We start from the raw sequence: 24,748 nt of genomic DNA on the forward strand, positions 1-24,748 counted from the left end.
CCGTGGATCAACTAAGCCCATGCACCACAACTACTGAGCCTGCACTCTAGAGCCCGCAAGCCACAACTACTGAGCCTGAGTGCCACAACTACTGAAGCCCATGTGCCTAGAGCCCGTGCTCTGCAACAAGAGAAGCCACCCAATGAGAAGCCCGCGGACTGCAACGAAGAGTAGTCCCCGCTTGCCACAACTAGAGAAAAGCCTGCGTGCAGCGACAAAGACCCAATGCAGCCAAAAATAAAAATAAATAAATAAATTTATTTTTTTAAAAAAGTGCTTGCATATTGCACGCGCTTCTCTTGCTCTCTGTAATGTCTATGTCAACAGGGTCTAGGCAAGCCTGCTGGAGGATGTAAGAGTAGATAAAAGGCAACCCAGCCAAGTCCATCCTAAGTCGGCCAATAGCCAGTGACACCCACCTACGTGATGAGCCTAACCAAGACCAGAAGACTTCTTTTACAACCCACAAGCATGAAGCCTTTGCTTCCCTGTGGATAAATCTCTTACTTTCCTTCATGAGCCCAGACCTTCAGAACCAGAACTGTGGCTTGAATAATCTTCCCAATAGGAGAAAATACTCTCCTGGGGAGATGGTGGGGAAGGGGACATCTCACAAGACTTCTTTAGTTACACCTGGGCATTTTCCTGGCTAAATTGCTAAATGCAATCAAGAATAAATGTGATTAAATAATTTGGTATTCACCCTGCTTAGATTAGTCTGAAATAGGACGTATTGTTAAATGTGTGATTATAAGATTTGATAGGGCCATTTTCACTTCTCTTTGGAAGATTTTTCTTAGAGTTGAGATGATCCAAGGAACATAATGTATACTTAGGGCTGTGTCCGCATAAGTTGTTCTAAAAGAATCAGGCTGGAGATAAAATTAACTGCTCTTAAAGCTGCTAATTCATCTTTATGGTAACAATCAATTGCATAATAAAATCCAATCTGATATTTTTATCAGATAGCGCCCTCTGTACATATACTTCTGTGAAAATAAAGAGTTCTAGCTGGAAGGTTAAATTTTATTGGTAATTCCCAATCCTTGAAATATGGTCAGATTGTATTTTTAAAAATCCACCAACATGCTTTTTATAAGAGACATAACCAAAATGCAAGGGCATGGAAAATTTGAGTGTAAAAATATATGGAAAACATACAAAGCAAATATTAACCAAAAGAAGTCTGGTATAATTAATATGTTAAAATAAATCAAAAAAGACCTTAAGACATAAAACAAGATTAGGGGTGGAAAGGGTCTTTGTGCAACAATAACAAAAATTAAAACAGAAAAATATAAAATTCTAAATTTGTATGCACCTAATAAAATAGCCCCCACAGAAATATATTCCTGATAGATTGAGGGCTTAAATTTAAAAGGCAAACTAAAATATTTGGAAGAATATATCCATAACTTTGGAGAAGGAAGTCTGTCTTAAATGAGTCAAAAAGTGCTAAACATAAATCCAGATAGATACACTTGACTAAATTAAGAAATAGTTATCGTATACATAGGAGACAAACTAATCATGAACATAGTGAGGAATGATAAAAACAAAATACAGAATAATAGTTACTTCAGGAGTTGAGGAAGAGATGGGTAAAGGGTAGGAAAGGGGGAAACAAGTGACTGCATCAATATTAAGAATAGTTTAAAATAAAGTGAGAGATGTTTCATGGGTTGTTAGTGGTATGCTACATGTTTTACATATATGTTACATATATTCTTCTGTATGCATCAAACTTTACATATTAAAAAAGTAAAATCAATCCATTTGTCAGTTCTTTGCACCCTATCAAAAGTTAATTAAATTAAATTCAAAACAATAAAAAGACAAAATATCTCCAGAGCTTTACATTTTAAAAGATTAATTAATCTTTTGAAAATGAATTCAGTTAATAGTTTTGGGTGGAAGCCCTGTATAAGAAAAGAAGAAAAGCATTAAAAAAATAGAGAACTTGAGGGGCAGGTTAGGGGGTAGAGAGAAGGAGGGAAGGTAGCGAGGGACAGAAAGAGAGTTTGAAAGTGAGACAGACACAAAGAGACAGAAAAAGTAGAGAACATAGACACTTAACAAACACTAAATTTTGATGTAATAAATAATGCTTTTTAGCATTATTTTTATCCTATCTGCCTGCCTAAAATGATAAAGGAGGGACTCAAGTTGGATTAGAAGCATTCTTGGCATTTGCTATCCTGAATGTATTTTCCGTCCTGAAGTTACTGTGCATGAAGCCAGGAGCAATTACTTTTCAAGTGGAGACACTGTCACCACCTTTCAAGGTGTCATTGTCCTGCATTTCATCAGAACTACTTGAGCCAGCTAGAGGTTCACATACCAGGCATTACAAAATAAATAGAGAATTAGAATTCTTTCCATCTGTAAATCAAGGAAACGCAAAATTGAGCTCTGACTAAAGAGGCACTCCCCTTCGTTATGAGAAAAGCATGGATTCCAAGTTTTCTGGTGCGGTGCAAACACTCATTTTAATGAGGGTCTTTTACTTCTTATTCTTCTTCTAAGATATTGGCAGTTCAACTACCTACTTTGAAAAACTCTTTTCTATCTTTCTAACTAAAGCTCTTTCTATTCAGAAACAATAGATTAACCATCTTCCAATGGAATTTTTTTTTTCTTTCCAGCAATCTTGATGAATGGTCAGTTGTCCAAAGTTTGACCTACTAGGTCTATAGCAGATCAGTTGTGCCATGTGAACAACTGGTATGAACTGATGGTTTCTTAGCCAGGTGTTTTTCAGGTATGTGGGTACCTGAGTGTTGATATGCAGAACTGTTTGTATTCATTTGTCCACAGAAAATTCAAATGACTCTTGGGTAATTTACTTGTTTAGAAATATTGTGTACTTTTTAACCCACCTCCGTCTTAACCCAAGCAAGTTTGGTTTCAAGATATTTTTTAATATAGTTAAAGTGTACAGCTTGATGATATGATACACATATACATTATGAAATAACCACCACAATCAAGCTAATTAATGTATCTATCACCTCGCACAGTTCATAGTTAACTTTTTTTGTGCGTGTGCAGGGGTGAGAACACTTAGAATTAACACTCTTTGCAGACTGCAAGCACACAGTTCACTATTGTTACCTAGAGGCACCGTGCTCTACGTTAGATTTCCAGAACTTATTTATCTTGCAAAACTGAAACTTAACCAACATCTCCCCATTTCCCAATTCCTCCAGCCCCTGGTCACTACCATTCTACTTTCTGTTTCTATGAGATTGACTGTTTTAGATTCCACATATAAGTGAAATCATACAGTATTTGACTTTTTGTGTCTGGCTTATTTCATTAGCACAATGTCCTCCAGGTCTATCCATGTTGCTGCAAATGGCCAAATGTTCTTTTTACAGGGTGAATAATATTCCTTTGTTTGTATATGCCACGTTTTCCTTATTCATTCTTTCATCAGTGGACATTAGGTTGCTTCCATATCTTGTCTATTGTGAATAATGCCGCAGGTATCTCTTCCAGATTCTGATTTCAATTCCTCTTGATATATACCCAGAAATATGATTTCAGGGTCATATAATAGTTCTATTTTTAATTTTTTGAGGAATTTCCATTCTGTTTCCATAATGGCTATACCATTTTACATTTCTACTAACAGTGTGCTATGGTTCCCTTTTTTCGCATCCTAGCCAACATTTGTTATCTTTTGTTTTTTAAATAATAGCCATCCTAACAGGAGTGAGGTGATATCTCATTGATTGGTTTTGATTTGCATTTCACCGATGACTAGTGACGTTGAGCACTTTTTCATATACTTATTGTCCTTTGGCATGTCGTCTTTGGAAAAATGTCTGTTCATGTCCTTTGCCCATTTTTAAGTCAGGTTATTTGGGTTTTTTGCTATTGGGTTGAATGAGTTGCTTATATATTTTGGAAGTTAACCCCTTATTCTATATATGGTTTGCAAATATTTTGTCCATTCTGTAGGTTGCCTTTTCATTTTGTTGATTGTTTCCTTTGCTGTGCAGGAACTTTTTAGTTTTATGTAGTCTCACTTGTTTACTTTTGCCTTTGTTTCATGTGCTTTTGGTATCATATCTAAAAATTTGTTGCCAAGACCAGTGTCAAAGAGCAGTTTCCTCAAGGGTGTTTTTGGACATATGATACTAAAAGAGATCTTAACTTCCCCTAAGAATACCAAACTCCTGGTGGGTCTCAAATTGAAAACTGGCTTCAGTGCATCAGTAATTTTCCATAAGAATTTAATAGCTCAAGGAAATTACGGTTCCATCTCCTTTGTGGATTTTAGCTGGGGTTCAGTATTCAAAACTGAATACACAAAAGAGGCAATTATTGAACCACACGTACATGCTGTTGTGACAGTTAAGAAAACATAACTGGCCTAATTTACATATACACACAACATACACACACATACACACACACACACACACACTACTTAATCTATTTAAAATCTGTTCCTAGCCTCCAAATTCCTCAGACCTTAGGGAAATAAAACCAAGGTCATAGCTATATAACTGCAAAGATCCAACTGTGTCCTATTAACCCAATCACTTCATGAGCTAATTCAGAGGCCATGTGTCTACAAAACCTCAGTGTGTTTAAGATTCATAATTAAATTTGAAAAATGAAAGCTCATCTTGCTGGCTTTGTTTAAGTATCCATGAAATGTGTGACTATCATACAGAATCTTGTGGACAGGCTCTACCTTTCTTAAATCTAGCCTTTTCTTTTTATTACGATGCCAGTTTACCGTAAAGGATATGGCACTGCTTTCTAAAAAGACATCCCATCTTGAAACTCAAGAGATTCAAAAACTAACCCTGAGTGTATATTTGAGGAAGTTCCCTGAATTTCTCTGTGTTCCTGGAGAAAATAAATCTAAAAATATGGACAGTTTCTATCTATGAATATCTGTGATTTAAAAATGCCCACCAGGGAACACTGTTCATCAGTCTGGAGTAGTGAGGGGATAAGAGCCTATTAGTCCAGGTCCTCTGAGAAACAGATGGCAAGAAAGCATTAAACACAAAGGATTTTTTTAGGGGGGAAACATCTGTGAGAAAATATAAGGAGGGAGCTGGGAATATCTGGGAGAGCTGTCAGACAACAATGCACATCTGACCAGGAGAGAAAGTGAGAGTGAATAAAAGTGGGATGAAAACTTCCTAGACCACTTTACAGTCTGAGTTCTAGCAAGGCTTTCTGGGCATTTCTGAGCCAAAGTCAGTCATCAGAGGAGGAGTCCTGTGTCTCCCAGAAAGACCCACCTTAGCATGAGCCATGATTGGCTGGGAGCAGCCCTGGGAGGTGAGGCCTCAGCCCAGACTCGGTGATGAATTATGGAGCTCGTTGCCTGGGCCACTGGGATTTCAACCTTATGCCATAAATGTCTTCACATGCCATAAACAAGACACAGAATAATTTAGATAACATTTATAGATGATGATTTCTTTATTAGTCAGCTTGTTACTATAAAATGCTATATAACAAACAACCTGCACATCTGCCTATTGGCATGCCTTTTAATATTTTTGTTGAAAGATGCACATGTGAAAGGAACTTAGATACTAGGAATTAAAATAAGTAGGCTTTAGTGTGAGATTTTAGGTTAACCTGGCTAAAAATTGGACTATGTTTAATATTTACCCTAGCGATAGGTACAAAAGACCTTAAGTTCCTCCAGCGTGCCTTTTTTTTTTTTCTTCCTTGTTGACTTTGGGATTCCCTAAGTATTCCTCTTCAGAGAGATGTTACCCCTTACCAAGCACTGATATAGTCTCCATGACTATAATTTGGTTACTTTAAGAGTGTGTGTGTGTAATATATATATATATATATATATATATATATATATATATTCATATTTACCCAGCATATTATCCTTTGAGATTAGCTTCTCAGTATTATATCATTGAGATCCATTCCAGTTGTTTTATACATCAGTAATTCATTCCCATTTATTACTGAAAAGTATTCCATTGTATACATGAACCTCTGTTTGTTCATTTAACTGTTAAAGGACATTTGGGTTATCTCCAATTTTGGGCAATTACAAATAAAACTGCTATGAACATTCACGCACAGATTTTGTGTAAACATACATTTTCATGATTCTAGGATAAATATCCAGGAATATGGTTGTTGGGTCAAATGATGATTGTTATGTTTAACTTTACAAGAAACCGTGAAACTGTTTTCCAGAGTGGTGGTGCCATTTTATATCTCCACTAACAATGTATGAGAGATCAGTTGTTTCACATCCTTGCTAGCTCTTGAAATTAACACTATTTTAAAAAATTTTAGTCCTTCTAATCGGTGTATAGTTGAATCTTATTATAGCCTGAATTTGCATTTCACTAATGCCAGTGATGTTGAACATATTTTTATATGAACATTTGTCGTCCTTATATTCTCTTTCACAAAATGTCCAAGATTTTGTCCATTTTCTAATTGCATTGTTTGTTCTCTTATTATTCAGTTTACAAAATTCTTAATATATTCTGCATCCAAACCTTTGTCAAATAATTTCTCCCAGTTTATGGTTTGTCTTTTATCATCTTAACAGGGTATTTTGCAAAGCAAAATTTTAAATTTTTAATAAACTTTAAGTTATTGGTTTTTTAATAGATTGTGCTTTTGGTGACATATCTGAGAACTCATTACCTTATATTTTTTAATAGATTAAAAATAGTAATAAATAAATATAAGACAGAAATGTAATGAAAGGTATTTTTTGAGAGGTGAATGAAACATATATAATGCTAGTATATATTTATATAAAATATAAATATATATATGTTTATAATGTTTGTATATGTACACACATATATATAGCCACAAAATAATTGTACTAAATAGATCATGTCTAAAGGCAGATATTGACTTGTAAGAGGCAATTTAGAAAATTATGAGAGTATTTACATAGCTTTATGCTAATAAATTTGAAAACAATTGAAATGGATGATTTTCTAAGAAATTTTAAATTACCAAATTTAAAGTCTAAATAATATAATAATCATGTAGAAAATGCAGTAAAGACTTAAACATCTACCTACACAAAAGGAAAACAATATATGTCTTTATCATTAGTATGTTTAAACATCAAAAAAATCTATAAATGTCTGCATTTTATACAATTTTAAAATAAAGAAAGGGAATACAAGTTTTCCAGTGAACTTAGTTAAACAAATCATGACAAAATCGAAGAAGAAAAAAAAAGACTGATCAAGTTAAATTATACTCAATAAAATTATGAACTGTATTAGGAAGTATTATCAATTACAGTGATCAAGTGAGGTTAATGCTAAAAATGAAGAACAACCAAATTTCCAGAAATCTACTAACAGATTTACTATATGAATGCATCTATTAAAAAATATGAAAGTTACAGTTATCTCAATACATCTTAAAAATGTATATAATTCACATTATATCTAAGGCACCTAGTAGTTTTAATAATAGTAATAGAATAATATTTAATTAAAATGTAATTTCCACATACTTATATGTGTATATATAGGTAAGTTTATATATGTATTTATAGCACACAATAATAGCCAGCATCATGATTAATATTGAAACACTAGGCACTTTCCCATTTAAACTAGGAACAAAAGAAGGACAATTGCAATCATCACTATTCTTTATAATTGTTCTGAAAATATAAGCAATATAAATACTGGAAGTAGGAAGAAAATAATAATATTATTTGCAAATTATGTGATTATACATTCAAGAAATGCTAAGAAAAATGACAATTAGTATTAATGGAAGAATTCAATAGTGTGGCCAATCACAAAATAAACAATCAAATATAGTTTTCTTGTATAATAATGATACTTTAGAAGTTGTAATACAGAAAATCATTGCATTTACAATAGTAATATTCTAAATACTGATATTGTTTCACAAATATAAAATAATAAAGAAAAATATCACAATAAATGGACAGGAATTATATGATAATATTAAAATCTATACAATTTAGAAAAAGACTTGAATAAATGGAGAACTGTATCTTATATAGATATAGCTATAATACTGGAAATAAGTCAATTTTCCTAAAATTAACCAATACATTGAACTCAGTTTACAAAGAAAAACAAGTATGATTTTGTTTTTCTTTCTTTTTAAGAGTGACAAAAACTATTCCAATGTTTGCCTGGAAAAATACGCAAAAGCAGCTAGAAAAAGAATCTGACAATAGAAGACACATAAGGAATTCAGTTTGCCAAATATTAAAATATGTTGAGTGACATCACAAAAGCTAGTAGAGTAGAAAGCTTCAGGAATTGGTCCCTACATCACAAGAACTATTGAGCTGGCAAGAACTATTAGAATGAAGTATTTTGGAATTCTAGTATCTAGTCATATAGTATCTAAAGGAGTCCTTGAAGAAAGACGCTGATAAATTTCAGTGGATTTTAGGGTTTTGCACAGTAATTACCCTCCTCTATCTCCTAGCCCTGTGGCAAGCAGCCATGAGGTCTCCAGCCTGAGATCCTGGTACAGCTTGTTCGTGCCAGAATGTGGAATAAGGACCTTGTTCTCTAAAAATTGAAGTTGTGTGTTTTTATCTGCCTGGTGGGTCATTAGGACCAGCAGAGAGGCTATCCATTGTTTAAAACTCATTTGGCTAAAGTGGCTTCCCAGGCAGCATCTATAGAAGAAACTATGAAAGACAGAACACCTACTCTCTCTCTCTGTTTCTCTTATTGGATTTAGGCACTCAAGGAAATTTTGTCAGTTTACTGGCTGACCATGATATAACAGAACAAATACTTCAGTGTCCACACAGACAAGAAATAGAGTCTTTGCAGGAATAACATGGAAAAGTTACTAAACAAACATACAACTGTAGCCCTCAATAAGAAACAACCGTAATCCCAGGGGAGGGAGTCTGATTTCCAGAGTTACCATACTACCATATTCAACATGCCTAGTTCTCAACAAAAAACTACAAAGCACGTGCGCGCGCACACACACACACACACACACACATGGAAATATGGCTTATTCTCAGGAAAAAACTAATCAATAGCAACCATTCAAGAAGCCCAGAAATTGGACTTACTAGACAAAAAACTTTAAATAGACTAAAACAGTCTATTTAAACTGCATATTTAAAACAAATATGCTCAAAGAGCTGAAGGAAATCATGGGCAAAGAACAGAAGGCAACCAGGAGAACAGTGCATGAACAAGTAGGGGATAGAAGATAGAAATAAAAAATGGAACCAAATAGAAATTCTGGATTTGAAATGAAATGAAAAACTCACTACAGAAGTTAAACCAGAGATTCTAACGGGTAGACAAAAGAATCAGTGAATACAAAGATAGGGCATTTTAAATTACGCAGCCTGAGGAGAAGAAAGAAAAAAGATTGAAGAAAAATGATCAGAGCCTAAGCATACCAACATAAATATTATAGGATTTCCAAAAGGAGAAGAGAGAAAAGGGCAGAAAAAAATATTTGAACCAATAACAGCCCCAAACTTCCTAAATTTGATAAAATACATGAACCTACACATCCAAGAAGTTCAGTGATTCCTGAGCAAAGAGATACGCACAAAGACACATTATAATTAAACTGTTGGAACACAAAGATAAAGTCTTGAAAGCAGCAAGGGATCCTCATATACAAGGGATCCTCAGTAAGAATAACATCTGACTTCTCAGTGGAAACTCTGCAGGCCATAAGGCAGTGGAGATATATTTGAAGTGCTAGATGGAAAGAAAAACAAAAACCTGTCAATATCTCATCTATATCCAGTAAAACCATTTACATCTAGTAAAACTATCCTTCAGAAGTAGAGAATGAGAAATAAGACATTCTCAGATTTTAAAAGAAAGCAAAGGCAGTCTGTTGCTGTAGACTTGCTCTACAAGAAATGCTAAAGAGAGTCTTTCAAGTTGAAACAAAAGGACAGTAGATAGTAACTCAAAGCTATATCAAAATGTAAAGTTTTTTAGTAAAGGTAAATATATGGGCAAATGTAAAACCTGTATTGTGGGTCATAGAATTTATATATGTTCATAGTTAGTGGGCACTTTCAGCTTCTATTTCAAGAGTTTGATAGGAGGGTAGACTTAGTCATAGGAGCATGTGGCTACATTTCATTTATAACCTTGTGATTTTCCACTTAAAACTTAACAAGCCTATATCTTTCCAGGCCTAAGCTGTTCTTTTGTTGCGAATTAGGCAGTTTTGAAAGCCGGACTAGCTTCTTATCTCCCTGGGGCTATACCCAATATTACTCATAAATTGGTAAGAGATGCGGGTTCTTGCCAACAACACTGTCACACACAGGGAAAATGTCCTAATACACCATCATCCAATATTCTCCTGGGAGGGATGGTGGGTCTGAAAATTAGAGTGTGCCCAACGAGTCCCAATGACAGAGTCATTTATCATGTAGAGTCCCACAGAGAGGGAGAGGCCTGTTCAAGGGCTGTGCTAACGAGATGATTGCTCTGTCAGGGCAAGAGGGGCCCCTGCCTCTCTCCTGATGCGTCTTACACGGATGCCTCTCTGTGGAGGGCAGCAGAGCCTTAGGATTTGAAGGAGGACAAGCCCATGGGGAAAAGAAAAAGACACCCCTACTTCTATTTAAAATGCATACCTTACCATTCCTTATGGCTCTGAGGTAAAGCACCTTCCCACTGCGACGGTCAAAGAGAGTTTTTTGCTCAGTGTCTGCTTGTCAATCACAACCGATAAATTTATTCAAGAGAATCTAGAGTAGAGAGAAAAAATATGGAGTGGGTGACCTCCCTCCAAAGGGCCTACCTTTCAGATGGAAGTGACCAATGGGAGTAAAAGACAAAGTGCACAGAGGAAAACTTCATCACAACATCCTCCTTCATAGCAGGTTGAATTTTTATGCTCTTCCTTATGTCTCTTGCCCCTTGGTGAGTGCAACAGCTGTCTGGAAAGCCTCCTTCACAGAGTTTTCACTTTGGTGAAGACATGGAAAACATACAGGAAACAGGGTGCAAATAAGGTACAAATTATGGATCAAAGTGATTCATAAGCATATAAGAGAGTATTTTTGACCTTACCAATTATGTTAGAGAGGTGGCTGATTTGGCCCTGAAATTGCCCAATGCAGAGTTGTATCCTAAAAGATATGCTTAAAAAGTATACTTAAATAAAAATTTAGTTATGATTTTTAATCTATTTATTTTCTTATCCTAATGAAAAATTGACTCCCTAGGAGTAGGGGTCAGGGCCCCAGAAGGAAGCACATGCACACTCAGATGGGGAATTTGAGGAGAGTTAAAAAAATATGTTTACAAAACTGTGTGCAGGATGAAGGGGAACCAACAAGGAACTGTGAAGCCCCCGGGGCTAGCAATAGTGAGGGGCTCTTTATCACTTCAAGGCGGGAATGGACTAAGGGAGAAAATAGCGACCAGCACCCAGGAGCTGTGACTATAGGTGGAGAATCTCAGCCAACATGCAGCCACTTGGCAGGAGGGAGCCAAACCCTACTTTCCCATCCTCCTCCCACCCCCCACTGGTATCACCCATTGGATGAATCCAATTGGAGGCTGGGGGGGAGGGGACAAGGATCCTGTTGATTGGTCCATGCGGGTAAGTTCCTCTTGCCCTCAAGCAGAAGAGGACCAGAGGGTGAGCAGAGAATACCCAGCAGCATATGGATAGTTTAGTTTCTCAAAAAAATAGAACAAAGCTTTTTGTTTAGATTGTGTTCTTTTCTTAAAATGTGCATACCTGTTGTACTGTTATTAGTTAATGTTCATTAAACACTTCTAGCTCATTAAGCATTCATTAATTAGGGCCTAATTCTGCAAGCTCCTTTTCTTAGCTATGAAAATCAGCAGTTTTTTCTCAGCTGCCTTTATCTGGATGAAAAAAAAAAAAACAATGTTTAAACAAATGTTAGAGGGTTATGAAAAACTTTGAAAAAAAATATCAACAATCAGCTGCAAGAGGAAAACACAAGATTTCCTGAAGCACCTATAATTATATTAGGAATTTACAGAGAAGACACTCTCTGCTAGCTCCAAACCTATATTTAGGGGCTAAAATACCTGGTTGGATCCTGTTCAGTCCCAGCTATTGATTTAGGAATTCATGGAACTGTTTATTCTCCTGCTCAATGGAAAAGATTGCTTACCATAGCAACCCCTGCATTAGCATGCAGCTTCCTGGTTACAAAGCACCTTCCTAAGGAGGACATACATCAATGTGCGAAGTGAGCCCAATTTTTAAAATATAATTTTAAGGGGGCAGGTGGTTATATTAAAACTCATAACAAAGAGGACAACCCGACCTGGAGACTAGCAATTCTTTAAGGCTTTGATGCAATTATTGAATCTGCATGTTTTTCCTGATCCCAGGCATTCTTTTCCACTTGCGCTTCTATAAGCCAAAACACGTGGGAAATGGTAAAATATTATACACAACCCACAACCAGCATAAGAAGCTTGTTGCTCCCTATGGGGAATTTCAACATAGGTCAGCTTCACCCCACTGTTCTTAGATTTATGTTTCTTCCTTTTGTTAGAGAAAGGCAAATTTCTGGTCCTGCCACTCAAAATCTCAAAGTGAAAATATTTAGGTTAATTTTCAAGTGAGTTTCCCTGATGTCTATCAAGTGCCTGAAACACTAGTGATTGTTTTTACCTCGTATTGTGACGTGAGGTAGCATTTTAATTAGGGAAGAAAAAAAGTGACTTGTGCTCATAAGTGATAGTCACAGATTTTGTCCCTGAGCTCAAAATGGATAGAGGCCGGGAAGTAGTGATTTGTGTATCAACCATCAGGGCATCCAAGGTATTTTTTTTTTTTTTTTTGGAGTTTCTCTGGTTAGAAGGGGCTAGTTCATAGGCTCATTATAACACTGCTGAAAGCCAGTGATGGTACTGAAAGATAACCCTGTAATTGTTGGTGACTTTGACATTCTGGTTCAGCTCTGGGACAGTGTTCACCTGAGGAAGACAATGGCTGAACAGAAAAAAAAAACGTAGGGGCTGAGGTACCTCAGAGGACCTGGCAAATAATAAGGGAGGGTTTAGGGAAGGGAAGCAGTGGAGCCCTGGGTATAAATCCAGGGAAGTGTGCTGGAGGAAGAGGGGCTGGAAACAGGTCCATGTAGAAGCTCTTTCGCCTGTATGCTCTGTGTCTGGAGCCCTGTCTGGGCCCCATGCAGCAGCTAGAAGCCTGATTGAACATCGTGCCTGATTGAAGCTGGAGCAAAATATGCCAGGCTCCCACATACATTTTTGTCCTGGACACTTTCCCCCTAAGATGTCATGGGCTTTGCTTTCAAATCATGCTCCCCTCCTCCAGCCTTGATAAAAAATGAGAATCTGGGTCCTTGGCAGACATACCACTGTGTTAATTTTCAGAGACTTGGCTTAGCCATAAGGGGTTCTCTTCTTCTGAGGTGACCTCAGCATTTACGGGTACTGTCTGTGAGAGAATCAGGAAGGTTCATCTGGGGAGATAAGGTGAGATGAGGAATCACAAATGGATAAATTAAGAGTTTGGGGTTAACAGATACACACTACTATATATAAAATAGACAACCAACAAGGATCTACTGTATAGTACAGGGAAATATACTCAATATTTTGTAATGGCCTATAAGAGAAAAGAATCTGAAAAAGAATATATATATATATAAATAGCTGAATCACTTTGCTATACGCCTGAAACTAACATTGTAAATCAACTATACTTGAAGAAACAAACAAACAAACAAAACAAATGAATTTGACCAGGCATTCTACAGTTGTCAGGGTGTTGCAGAAGCAAATGATAAATCAGGCAGTTAAAGAGTGATTAGACTATTAGAATAGTCTGAAATATTATTGGTGAGATATTTTCAGCTGTATTCATTGTTAGAGGGTTGTTATTCAAACGCTAGTGAACATCAAAAGCACTTGGAGAGCTAGTAGTCTTGAAGATTCAGGAGCTTCGCCTCCCATGACTGGGTCTTGGGTAGGGCCTGAGAATCTGCATTTCTAATAAGCTCTTGGGTGATGCTGTTGTGCTGGCTGAGGGACACAGCCTGAGTAACACTGAGGCAGTTGTCTGCTAACCAGTGGTTGGGCAGTTGGACCCAGGAGTCTGTGTTTTAACAAGCCCCTGGGTGATGCTGACACTTACCAAAGTCTGAGAAGAACTGTTTTAAAGCAGTTGTTCTCAACCTTAGCTAGACATTGGACCCACCTGATGAGTTGCTTACATAATACCAATGCCTGGGTCTTACCTAGCCGGTTCTATTGAAACTGGACTGGAAAACAGTCTGACATGGGGATTAGTTGAAGCTGCCCAGACTTTCAAATGTGCAACCAAGGTTAAAAGTCACTCCTTGACCATATCTTCATTTCTAGTGGCACAAGACTAGAGTATCTGCAATTTGTACTTTTCAATGTATTGATAGGGAAGGAAAAGAGATGGATAAAAATTCTAGCATCTGAAAGAAAATAAGCTTTGCTAGTCTTGTGTGAAGTCAATCCCAGCTTATCTTACAGACTGTAGGGAATGTGAGTAATGAAGGGCATGATTCAAAAGTCCTGGGAATGAGTAAGCCGGAAGAGGTGGAAATTTGGGCAAAAGAGCAAGTTCTATAAATCTGTAAAAGTGAAACCCATTTAGTTACCTCCAAAGGGCCAAATGTGCTATTTAAAATGCTCCAATAGAGCATTCAATTTCACAGCTGTCTGTAGCTTTGAGGCCAAATTCTCATTTCCTAAAGTTAGGAAACAGAAGTAGGAGAGCTACCAAAAGCCACATGTACTACTGAGATATTAATTAAGCCCCAAAGACTTCAAGGACCCATGTCCAGTCCTCCTGAATGCATTATTCTTTGCCAACTGATGCAAGCAGACTTCACTTGACCTATATCCCATTTGAACCAGATCTCTAAGTCTGGATGTTATTAACATAAAAGGATGTCAAAATTTTAAATTCCGGAGAATAGATTCCTCCAAAGCTAACCCACATACTTTTGTTATTTCCCCAAGATCTTAACATTTTTTCTGTTTTTGTGAAATAGTCTCTTATGGAATTGTTAAACAAGAAATAAGATTATTTCCATTTGCAAAATCCAGCTTGAAATCCAGGCAGTCAGTGCAGGTATTATGCCAAGTCAGAGTGCTGGATGGAGAGTCAGATTCATAGGTTCCTCACATGCACCTTGTCTTTGACCTTCAGACTGTTCTGAACCTAATTTCCTTTACTGTCAAGTGACAGTGACTTCTCACATTCACTTTTAACTTGAATAATGTAAAAGCATCTTCTTAAAAAAATGGGAATCTGGAGAATTCTATGCGATAACAGTCCACGGCAAATCTATTGTGCCAGTTTCCAAACTTTCAACTAAAACACTAAGTGGGTCTTTGTCTCTTCACAATGACACTGCTTTGGTGCTGGCTACCCCCTCCTTCCCCCTTTCCTGCTATGTAATGGCTGTTGTTTTTCATTGATATAACTTAAGAGACTGGAAAAAAACAAGCCATATTCTCCAATTCATTCCTCTTAGGGTGATAGAAAATAAACTATTTTTCCTATGATCTGCTTCCAGGTCATTCTCACCAGCTGTGAATCTCCCAGCCGTAGAGAGTTGTCCGTTGAAACTTTTTTCCTCTGTTGGTTTGTACTTAGCCATCTTTTTGAAGTAAAGTTCTGTTTACTTTGTTGGTTCTAGGAAAACATAAGCTATTTCAAGGCCTACTTCTGCTTTTTCCTGATTGGAACAAGGTGGGGGGAATTAAGCTTCTCTAATTTGCTATTAAACTGACAAATACTCCAAAGACCATTGTCCAGGTCTCCTGAGTAGATTCATCTTTGCCAACAGATACAAATACATTCCTCTTGACTTTGCCAACCATTGTACCCGTGTCAAAGTTGGGACTATATTAACTTAAAAGATGTCAAAACTTAAATCATTGCAGAGAATAGATCCAGCCAAACCTGACATTAATGATGGGCATTGATAGCAACTGGATTAGTAATAAGTGGTTATGGAGAAAGAGTTGTCCATTTTTTGCCTAAAAATGCGTCAAGGGAAGAGCGGAAAGCAGGGGAAAGATGTAGTTCTGGAATTCTGGAATTCAAGAACTCTTGGTCTGAGTTTTCTGGGTTTTTTTGAAGTATAGTTGATTTACAGTGTTGTGCCAGTCTCTGCTGTACAGCAAAGTGACTCAGTTATATATATATATATATATATATATATATATATATATATATATATATACACACATTCTTTTTTAATATTCTTTTCCATTATGGTTTATCACAGGATATTGATTGAATATGGTTTCCAGTGCTATACATTAGGACCTTGTTGTTTACCCATTCTAAATGTAATCGTTTGTATCTACCAAGGCCAAACTCCCAGTCCATCCCTCCCATCAAAAGACGTAGAGTGGCAGACTGGATAAAAAAACAAAGAGCCTACAATATGCTGCCTATAAGAGACCCACCTTAGGGCAGAGGACACACATAGATTGAAAGTAAGGGGATGGAAAAAGATATTTCATGCAAACAGAAATGACAAGGGGGTGGAGAGAAGGATGGGCATGAGTTTTGATCATCAATTAACTAGCTATGAGAACTTGGAACAATTCTTCAGTTGCTCCAGGTGTGAATGGACTGAGATCAGTGTTTCTTGAACTTTAATGTGCATTTGAATCACCTGGGATGTTGGTAAAATGCAGACTCTGATTCAGTAGGTCTGGGTTGGGATCTGAGATCCTGCAGTTCTAGTGTCTCCAAGGTGATGCTCATGCTGTGAAATCTGAAATCACGCTCTGAGTAGCAAGTGGACAGATGATTCTCCCCAAGTTAACTTACAGTTCTGGAAGTAAGCAAATAAGCAAATAAATAGATGATAGATGGATAGATAGACAACTTTAAAGACATTTTAAATAACTCTATTAAGTGTGATACTGAAGTCCAAATTCCCTAAATCATCATGTGAATGTGGTTTGGTAACTGAATGGATTCTCTACAATTTCACACTCTCATTGCAGGAAAAATGTCAATCTCAGAAGTAAGAGCTTTTGGAGTAATGATCTTCCTACTTACCCCCAAATATTATTCTCTGCCCATTGGATACCTTCTAATCCCCCTCCAATACAACCCAGAAGAAACTTAAATAAGTATCGCAAGCTTACTGATTCAATATATCAGCCGGGGAATTGTGCTTTTTAGGATTTTGCTAAATTTATGGTCCATAAACAATGGATTATGTCGATGCCTTAATTGCCAAACCAGTTACTTTCTTTTAAACTGTTTGTATTGTAGTATGTTTCTACTTTTCATCCTGAGACTGAATCTGTATTCCAGCCAGTGACACAGAATATTAACATACATTTGCATGTTAGTAATGAGAAATGCTCAGATGAAATTCTAACTGGAGTTATGTGGCCAAATCAAGAAACCTTCCTAATGTGTCTGACATGCGTGGGTTGATTTGCACACCCCAAGACAGGCTCATAAAATTAACAAATGTGATGGCGAGAATATAAGCACAGATATGAATTTGGCTTTCCACTGTTTTATGTTTAACTGGATCGTTTTATGAGGTTTCAGAGTGCTCAGGTTTTCACTCAAAAATGTAGGCACTTGTGACAAGATGCAGCCCACTGGCAGTAACAGCGAAAGCAAGCTGCCAGCTCTCCCGAGGAAGTCATTTCCAGATATCATTCTACAAAGACTAACGTCTGCAGTGAAGTCAAAGATGAGGCTTCCTTGCAGTGTGTGTGTGGGACACACTCACTTTGATGAAATGGAAAGAGGTGAATGGGGGCAGCCTAGAGCCTTCTACCAGAACAGGGAACAGAAAAGTATCAGAGAGAGTTTCATTTACAATGAATACCAATACCTTCCTGTTAGGTGTGGGAAAAGTTTCTGCTTAGAATATAAACTTATTGAAGATATTAAAAAAAAAACTTTACTTCTTACTTAAACTCACTGGGAAAAATATAAAAAATTCTTAGAGTCTTTGTTGTCTTGAAATATATCATTATAACCGTCTAAAATTTGAGCTCACATGAATTTTTGTATGGTGACAAATTAACGGCAAAAGCAATTTATTTGGAATCAAGATACACTGATTTGAAATCTGACTTTGAATCACTCAAACTCTCTGGGCCTCAGTTTTGTTTTCTATAAAATGAACAGTTAAATATTCACCAAGGCGCCTACTAGCCCTGCAATTCCTTGATCAATTTTTCAATTGATATTTTGGTTTTCTCATGTTTACTTACAAATCCCAAAGTATGCTTACTGCTCTTCTTCACACGTGTTTTTCACATTTAACATTTTTCATAACTTGGCCATTTCCGTTAAAAAAGCCCACATTGAGTTTCCTATCTGATGCTTAGGCTTTAGAGCCCTCTAAGTCTCCAGTGGTTCAGGAGAAGAAGAGGGACTCAAGGGGAATGGACAGATGGGCAGAGGCAATGTGCATCTTCTCCTTCTATCTTGTATCTCAATGAGTTTGTCTTGTCAGGGAGCTATGAACTTTGGAGAGGAGCTTTGAGTTGACCACGATATTTGTTTTCCTGGAGCCACTTTTAGGTGGTTAACTCAGGGATGCTCTCAATGGGAAATGAAGTCCAAAGGTGCCTTGGGCTGGCTCGGCTCTTACAGCCTTGTGATATCAATTGTGTGCATTTCTGCCCAACCCTTGGCTACAGTGAGAATATTTATATCATGGAAATCAGCAAATGCTACAGATTGAGGTGTTTATTAGAGCCAGTTGTTAAAACATGTATGAGCATTACAACTAGATGTTATACACACACAAACACATACCACCACCACTCACATTGAGAATTTGTCAGTCTTTGTCAAGGCAAAGAATCAGATTAGAACTTCTCTCTCCCAAGTGCTCTTCTTTTATGAGTTTTCTCTAATTTAGGTTGTCCATGCAGTTTATTTTCTAAAATGTGTACCATGTATCATTATTTCATATATTTATTAAAGGAATACATATCCATAATGCATTAAAATGGATTATGAATGGAAGGGAGAAAACAATCATCCATGTTTGTATAATCTAAATTATTACAACTAGTAATATTATTAGTATATTACTATTAGTGTAATTTTTTTCTATATATAGTCCTGTGAAAAGGGAATAATTTGCTTAATCATTACTCTGTGATTTAGGTTTTTTCTCAGTTCTCCACTATGATAAATAATGCTGTCGTGAACAACTTGTTATGACTTAGATGGTGGGGAAAGCCCGCGAGGTGCTTTTTTGCACAGGGTGCTATTTTGTTTGGCTCCTGCACCGCCTGAATTGTTGGCAAGGCGGGGGTGATGACACGAGCAGTTTAATCATGGCCAAGGAAAATTCAGCTGTCCATAGAGCAATTTGGAGAACCTAGAGATTTATGGAAGTTCTATAAAATGCCAACTGAATGGCATATGTGGGTGTGTTCAGATTTGCTGCCAGGTGGTTTTGAGAAGAGCTTGCCAAGGCTTAAATCAACCCTACCATCAGGATCAGAGCAGATGCCAGCTATTTTTTCTCATGCCCCAATTCTGACCTGATTGAGGACACCCGTCAGGAATATTTGGCACCTAATGCACAAGGAGGCAAACATCAGCATCAGGGAGAGTTTGGTAACAGTAAAGATAGAACCTTTAGTTGTTGGATGAGGCCAGGAGTTTCTGTGTATCCTTGTTTGCCAAATCTACCTCCAGCTTGCTGGGTGTGTATGTTTCTGAACCTACCACCCAGGCACAAGTCAAGCCAACTAATCTGGTACGTTGTGTTCCCTGATAGCTCTGCTTTGATTATATTTGTGGGTATCTCCACCTGCTCTGTTCACCCAAGTGAAGGTCCTGTTGTTGAATGCATTTTGTTCTGAGTTTATTGAATTCTTCATTTAATTCAATTCACCAGACACTGAATGTGCAATGGGCCACTGCAAGATAGGATGCAGTGGTTGTCCCCATTTTTTTAGTCTGATGGTCTAGTAGAAGAGATAAAGCGTATTAAAATACCCAGGATATAAATTGCCTGGGATAGGGGCTCTCATATAGATGATCACTGAGCTATGGGGACAGAGAGAAAGGGGATAAATTTGAGTGAGGAAATGTGGGAACAGTGACTTCATGGGGGTGGTGGCATGACTCATTTTTTAACTGGTAAACATAGACTAAGGAATTCTAGGGAGAGGGAGTTTCCTAGACAAACAAGAAGTTAATAAAGATTGTCCATGATTATTTAGAGCTTTCTGAACAAGGGCTTCTGCATATTTTATTACAGCTAATCAAGGTAGGAGTAGTAAACACCCTGAACTGGCCGAGTGTAGGTTCGAAGGACAGTAGTGTGAGTGTTTCTGTGACAGTCGATTGTTACTAGGCCACAAAGGATATCTTAATTTGGATACCTCCAAGAGCAGATCCTAAAATGAAGACTTTATTCTTTTGGGGAAGGAATCCCAGGAAGTAGGGTGAGGGGAGTGCAAAGTGAGGCAGGGAAGGGAAGAAAGCCAATCAAGGGAGAGATGAGGGAAAGAGTGAGCAGATCCTACCAGGGCCAGGATAGGGTGGAGTAAGGGAGGCACTGACCTCGATGCAGAAAATACAGTAAGTCCCCTATATACAAACCTTCAAGTTGCGAACTTTCAAAGATGCGAACGTGCGTTCACATGTCCAATCACGTAAGTCAGTTCACGTGTCTGGTATACATTGTTACATGCGTGCATCCTCTACAGTTGGTTGAGCTTTTGTGTACTTTACTGTACAGTACGCTATAGAGTACAGTAGTACCGTATCTTTATTTCAAGCCCAGGATGTCTGGAAGCAAGCGTAAAACAGCGATGATGTAGCTGGTACTGCTAAGAAGCACCAAGCGATAATGACTGTGTTTAGCAGGGTACCTAGGCTAACTTTGTTGGACTTACAAACAAACGGGACTTACAAACGAACTCTTGGAACAGAACTTGTTCGTTTGTAGGGAACTTACCGTAAGGGGTGCCAAACACTCAGTAATCAGGATGTATAATATTTTAATGAAATACTTTTTTAAATATCAAAATACCACAAAAATGTGATAAAAATTATCAACATTTTAAATAAAGATAGGATCTGACGGTGCTGTGCTGAGCCATATTGGAGCCTGAGGCAAAAGGAAAAAATTATGTAAAAACACATTCTAAGTGTATTTTTTAAAATGGTGAATTTGCTTCAGAACATGAAAGTAACTGAAAAGATATTGAAAAATCAAATAAGGTAATTAAAAACTCACACCATTATTTTAAATTTAAATACTAGTTTACATCAAACTCAAATTTCATTATAATTTTACTTTACTGGTTTTCATGGAAACAAACTCATCAATGATAATATTTTCATTAAAACCATTAACCATTTAAAACTACTTTAAAATTGTATATAAGAGTGTACCTATTTATTTTGCCTCAGGCTCCAGTTGGCATGGAACGGGTTACCATGGTGGGCTTAATCCCACCACGGGGGGTCCTCTGAGATATTGATCCACCAACTCCTCTCCCTCATTGGTCAGGGGCTCTTCCTGTGGGTGTTACCTATCTGGCACTTCCTGAGTACTCTTGGGGTTGGCTGAGACCTAAGGAAAGACAGGTCTCAGCTGAGACAGGCTGGGACCTGTAGGAAAGACACTACATTCAGCCGCTGTGGAGGGCTTGGATGTGCATCTGAGGACCACAGGCTTCTATGCTGTAGACTCTGGGGATGTACTAAAGGCTTTAGAGAAGCTGTGCGATAATCATCACAGCTCTGGTTTAGAAATTGTTTTCTGGACTCGTTCTGCATAACGAGTTGGAGAATGAGGAAAGCAGGGAGCAGGAAGGCCAATTTAGAAGCAACCGTAATAATTTGATTGGGAGATAATATGGCCCTGAGCTAGGAGTGTGTCTATGGGGTGGGGCAGAAAAAGGAAGGCGCAAGAAAACATTGCAGGACTTGAATCCCTGGGTCCTGACCACCAAATGGATGTGTTGGGAAAAAAGGAAGGGAAATGTGTAGATGAGGCTGTGGTCTCCCATCAATGGCGGGGATAATCACAATCTCTTTACAGAGTTGATAGCTTGAGAGAAAGAACAAACTTGGTGAGGAGAGAGATTTGGATTTGAACACACGTGGGGAACAGAGATCCAGGATAGATTCACATTCAGGAGCACAAATGATGACTTGGAGGGCCAGGAAACTGCAGGACTCTTTTTGCCTGAGTTGACATTCAAGCAATGTCAGATGGAAGAACAATGGAACAATGTCAATGGAAGAACAGGGTCTTTGAGAGGAAGGCTTGGGGGACAGAGGTGAGTAGAAGGAGGAAGACGGTCGATCAAGGCTTCTCTAAGTGTGGTCTGTGCACTGGTGCTGACCCATGAACTGCTGGTTACCCATCCACAAAGGAAATTCGGACCACAGATGTAACACGTGGGAGCTGTCATAGTAACCTGACACTGCTGCAGAATCCAACAGACGTTTCATTGTTGTAGTAATTCGTTTTTATTGTGTTTTATGATAATATCAGGTAGTGATTGATTGGAATTAAAAATTAAAAGAGAAAACAAACGAAAACAACAAATTCCTGGTCCTGCATCTAATGTAATTGAGATGCACTGATAAAACACAACTCGGTAACTGCCCAGCCCTTGACTTTTGGAGAAGAGCTCTAAAGAGGGATTTTAAGGAAGATGAGGTGCATGAAATGCTGTTTGGGGTTTTGAAGGCAAAGCACAGTGCAGAGTCAGGGAGAGACATCCTTGTGATGGAAGGACTGAGAGATGCAGGGCATTTTGGCTTCTGAGAGATGGTGTTGGAGGATATCCTTGCAGATGGTTTTCTGGGAACTGAGAATTTAGAGAGGGCGCTGGCCTTGCCAGCCATGGGAGTGATGGTGTAAAACCACAAGAAAAGTCTACCTGTGCTGCATCTGAACTGTTGATGGACAAAATGTTGCATACAAAATGGCTAGGATGGTGAAAGAGACATCTTCAAGGAGTGTCTGTGTGATGAATATGGGGGCAATAAAGAGTTAATTACTTTTTGCAACACATCTGCTGCACACTTACTATATGCCAAACACTATCCTAGGTGCTGGGGATGCATGTATGGAAGAGATGAATGGAACCCCTGGAAATGAAATACACAGAATGTGACAAGACCAGAAGCTGCAGGAGAACATGCACAGTCTTGAAGGAGCTTTGTTTCTTCCCCTAAAGGCAGCTGAAAGCCACAGGGTTTTGTAGAGTGAAGGAGTGCTATGCTTTCTGCATTTAAGAGTTTCCTGTTGGCTACCAGGAGACATGGAGGCGGAGGCAGAGGCAGAGGGGAGGCAGGATTAAGTGGGGGGCTGCTGCAGGGGTTGAGGTGAGCAAGGATGGTGGTTTGGTGGTCACGGCTTATGAGTGAAAGATGCCTCATGTTGGCCATTGGCCTTTAGAAATATTGGGTTATTGTGCCCGTGGGACATACAAGTGGGGATATCTTTCAGGCATTTGGAGCTGCTAATTTTAGTCCAAGAGAACATTAGTGCAAAATAACAAAATTTAGGGAAAATTGCATCATCTGGGAACTCTGGTGGTGGTGCTGGTTATAGCTGTGAATCAAGGACAAGAGTGGAGGGTAGAACACAGACTCTCAAAGAGGACTGTTACCGGTCAAATTGTGTCCCCTCCAAAATGTAGGATGAAGTCCTAATCCCCAGGACCCCGAATGTGACCTTATTTGGAAATAAGTTTATTGCAGTTATAATTAGTTAAGGTGAGGTCATACTGGAGTGAGATGGGCTCTTATTCCAATGTGGCTGCTGTCTTCATACGAAGAAGAAAATGGGGACACAGACATGCAAAGGGAGAAGCCCACGTGATGACAGAGGCAGAGGCTGGAGGGATGCAGCTGTGAGCCAAGGAACTCCAAGTGTGCACCAAAAGCTAGGAAAAGACGAGGAAGGATTCCATGAAGCATCTCAGAGGGAGCATGGCCCTGCTGACACCTTGATTCCAGACTTCTAACCTCCAGAAATGTGAGAGAAATAAAAGTCTGCTATTTTCAGCCACTCAGTTTGTGGTACATTACTACTGTAGCAGCTGGAGGAAACTGATACAGAGGCTTACTTTAGAGATGAGTGGAAAGAGAATGACTAGGAACAAGAAGGACCGGTGAGAAACACAGAAGAAGAAGCTGGAATGGTTAATATTGCAGCCCACGGAAATGGAGCATTTTGAGAAACCAGGCTTTAGTGGAGGACGGTCTGTGTGGGTGAGCAGGAAAGGAGAAGGACTGAGCCAGAGCTCTACTCATTGCTCACCTTACAGAGGGTTAGAGAGGGACCGCAAGGATGGGTGGAGGACAGGCAAGAGCCTGGAGCCACTGAGGAAAAGCTCTTTATTGGGACATCTGGGGACAGGAACAGAAGTGATGGAATGGAAATATGATAAGGTAATGGTTGAAAGTGGGAGACCTTATTTTTTTTTCTTTTTCTTTTCTCTCTCTCTTCCCCTCCCTCCCTCTCTCCCTCTTCCTTCCTTCCTTCTTTCCTTCCTTCATTCCTTCCTCTTTCTTTCCTTCCTATTTTTTTTTTTTTTTAGAATAAAAGAGGCTTGAACTTGTTGCCTAAGAGCATGTTTGTAGTCAATACATCCAGAGATGGGAAAATACAAGTGATGAAGGGCAGAGGCTCCCATATAAAACAGGATGAGACAGGAGCAACAATGTAGATGTGAAGCAGTTTTGGAGATCAGGAAACTGTGATGGGTAG

This window comes from Balaenoptera ricei, chromosome 15 (assembly GCF_028023285.1).
Source record: "Balaenoptera ricei isolate mBalRic1 chromosome 15, mBalRic1.hap2, whole genome shotgun sequence".
Taxonomy (NCBI): domain Eukaryota; kingdom Metazoa; phylum Chordata; class Mammalia; order Artiodactyla; family Balaenopteridae; genus Balaenoptera; species Balaenoptera ricei.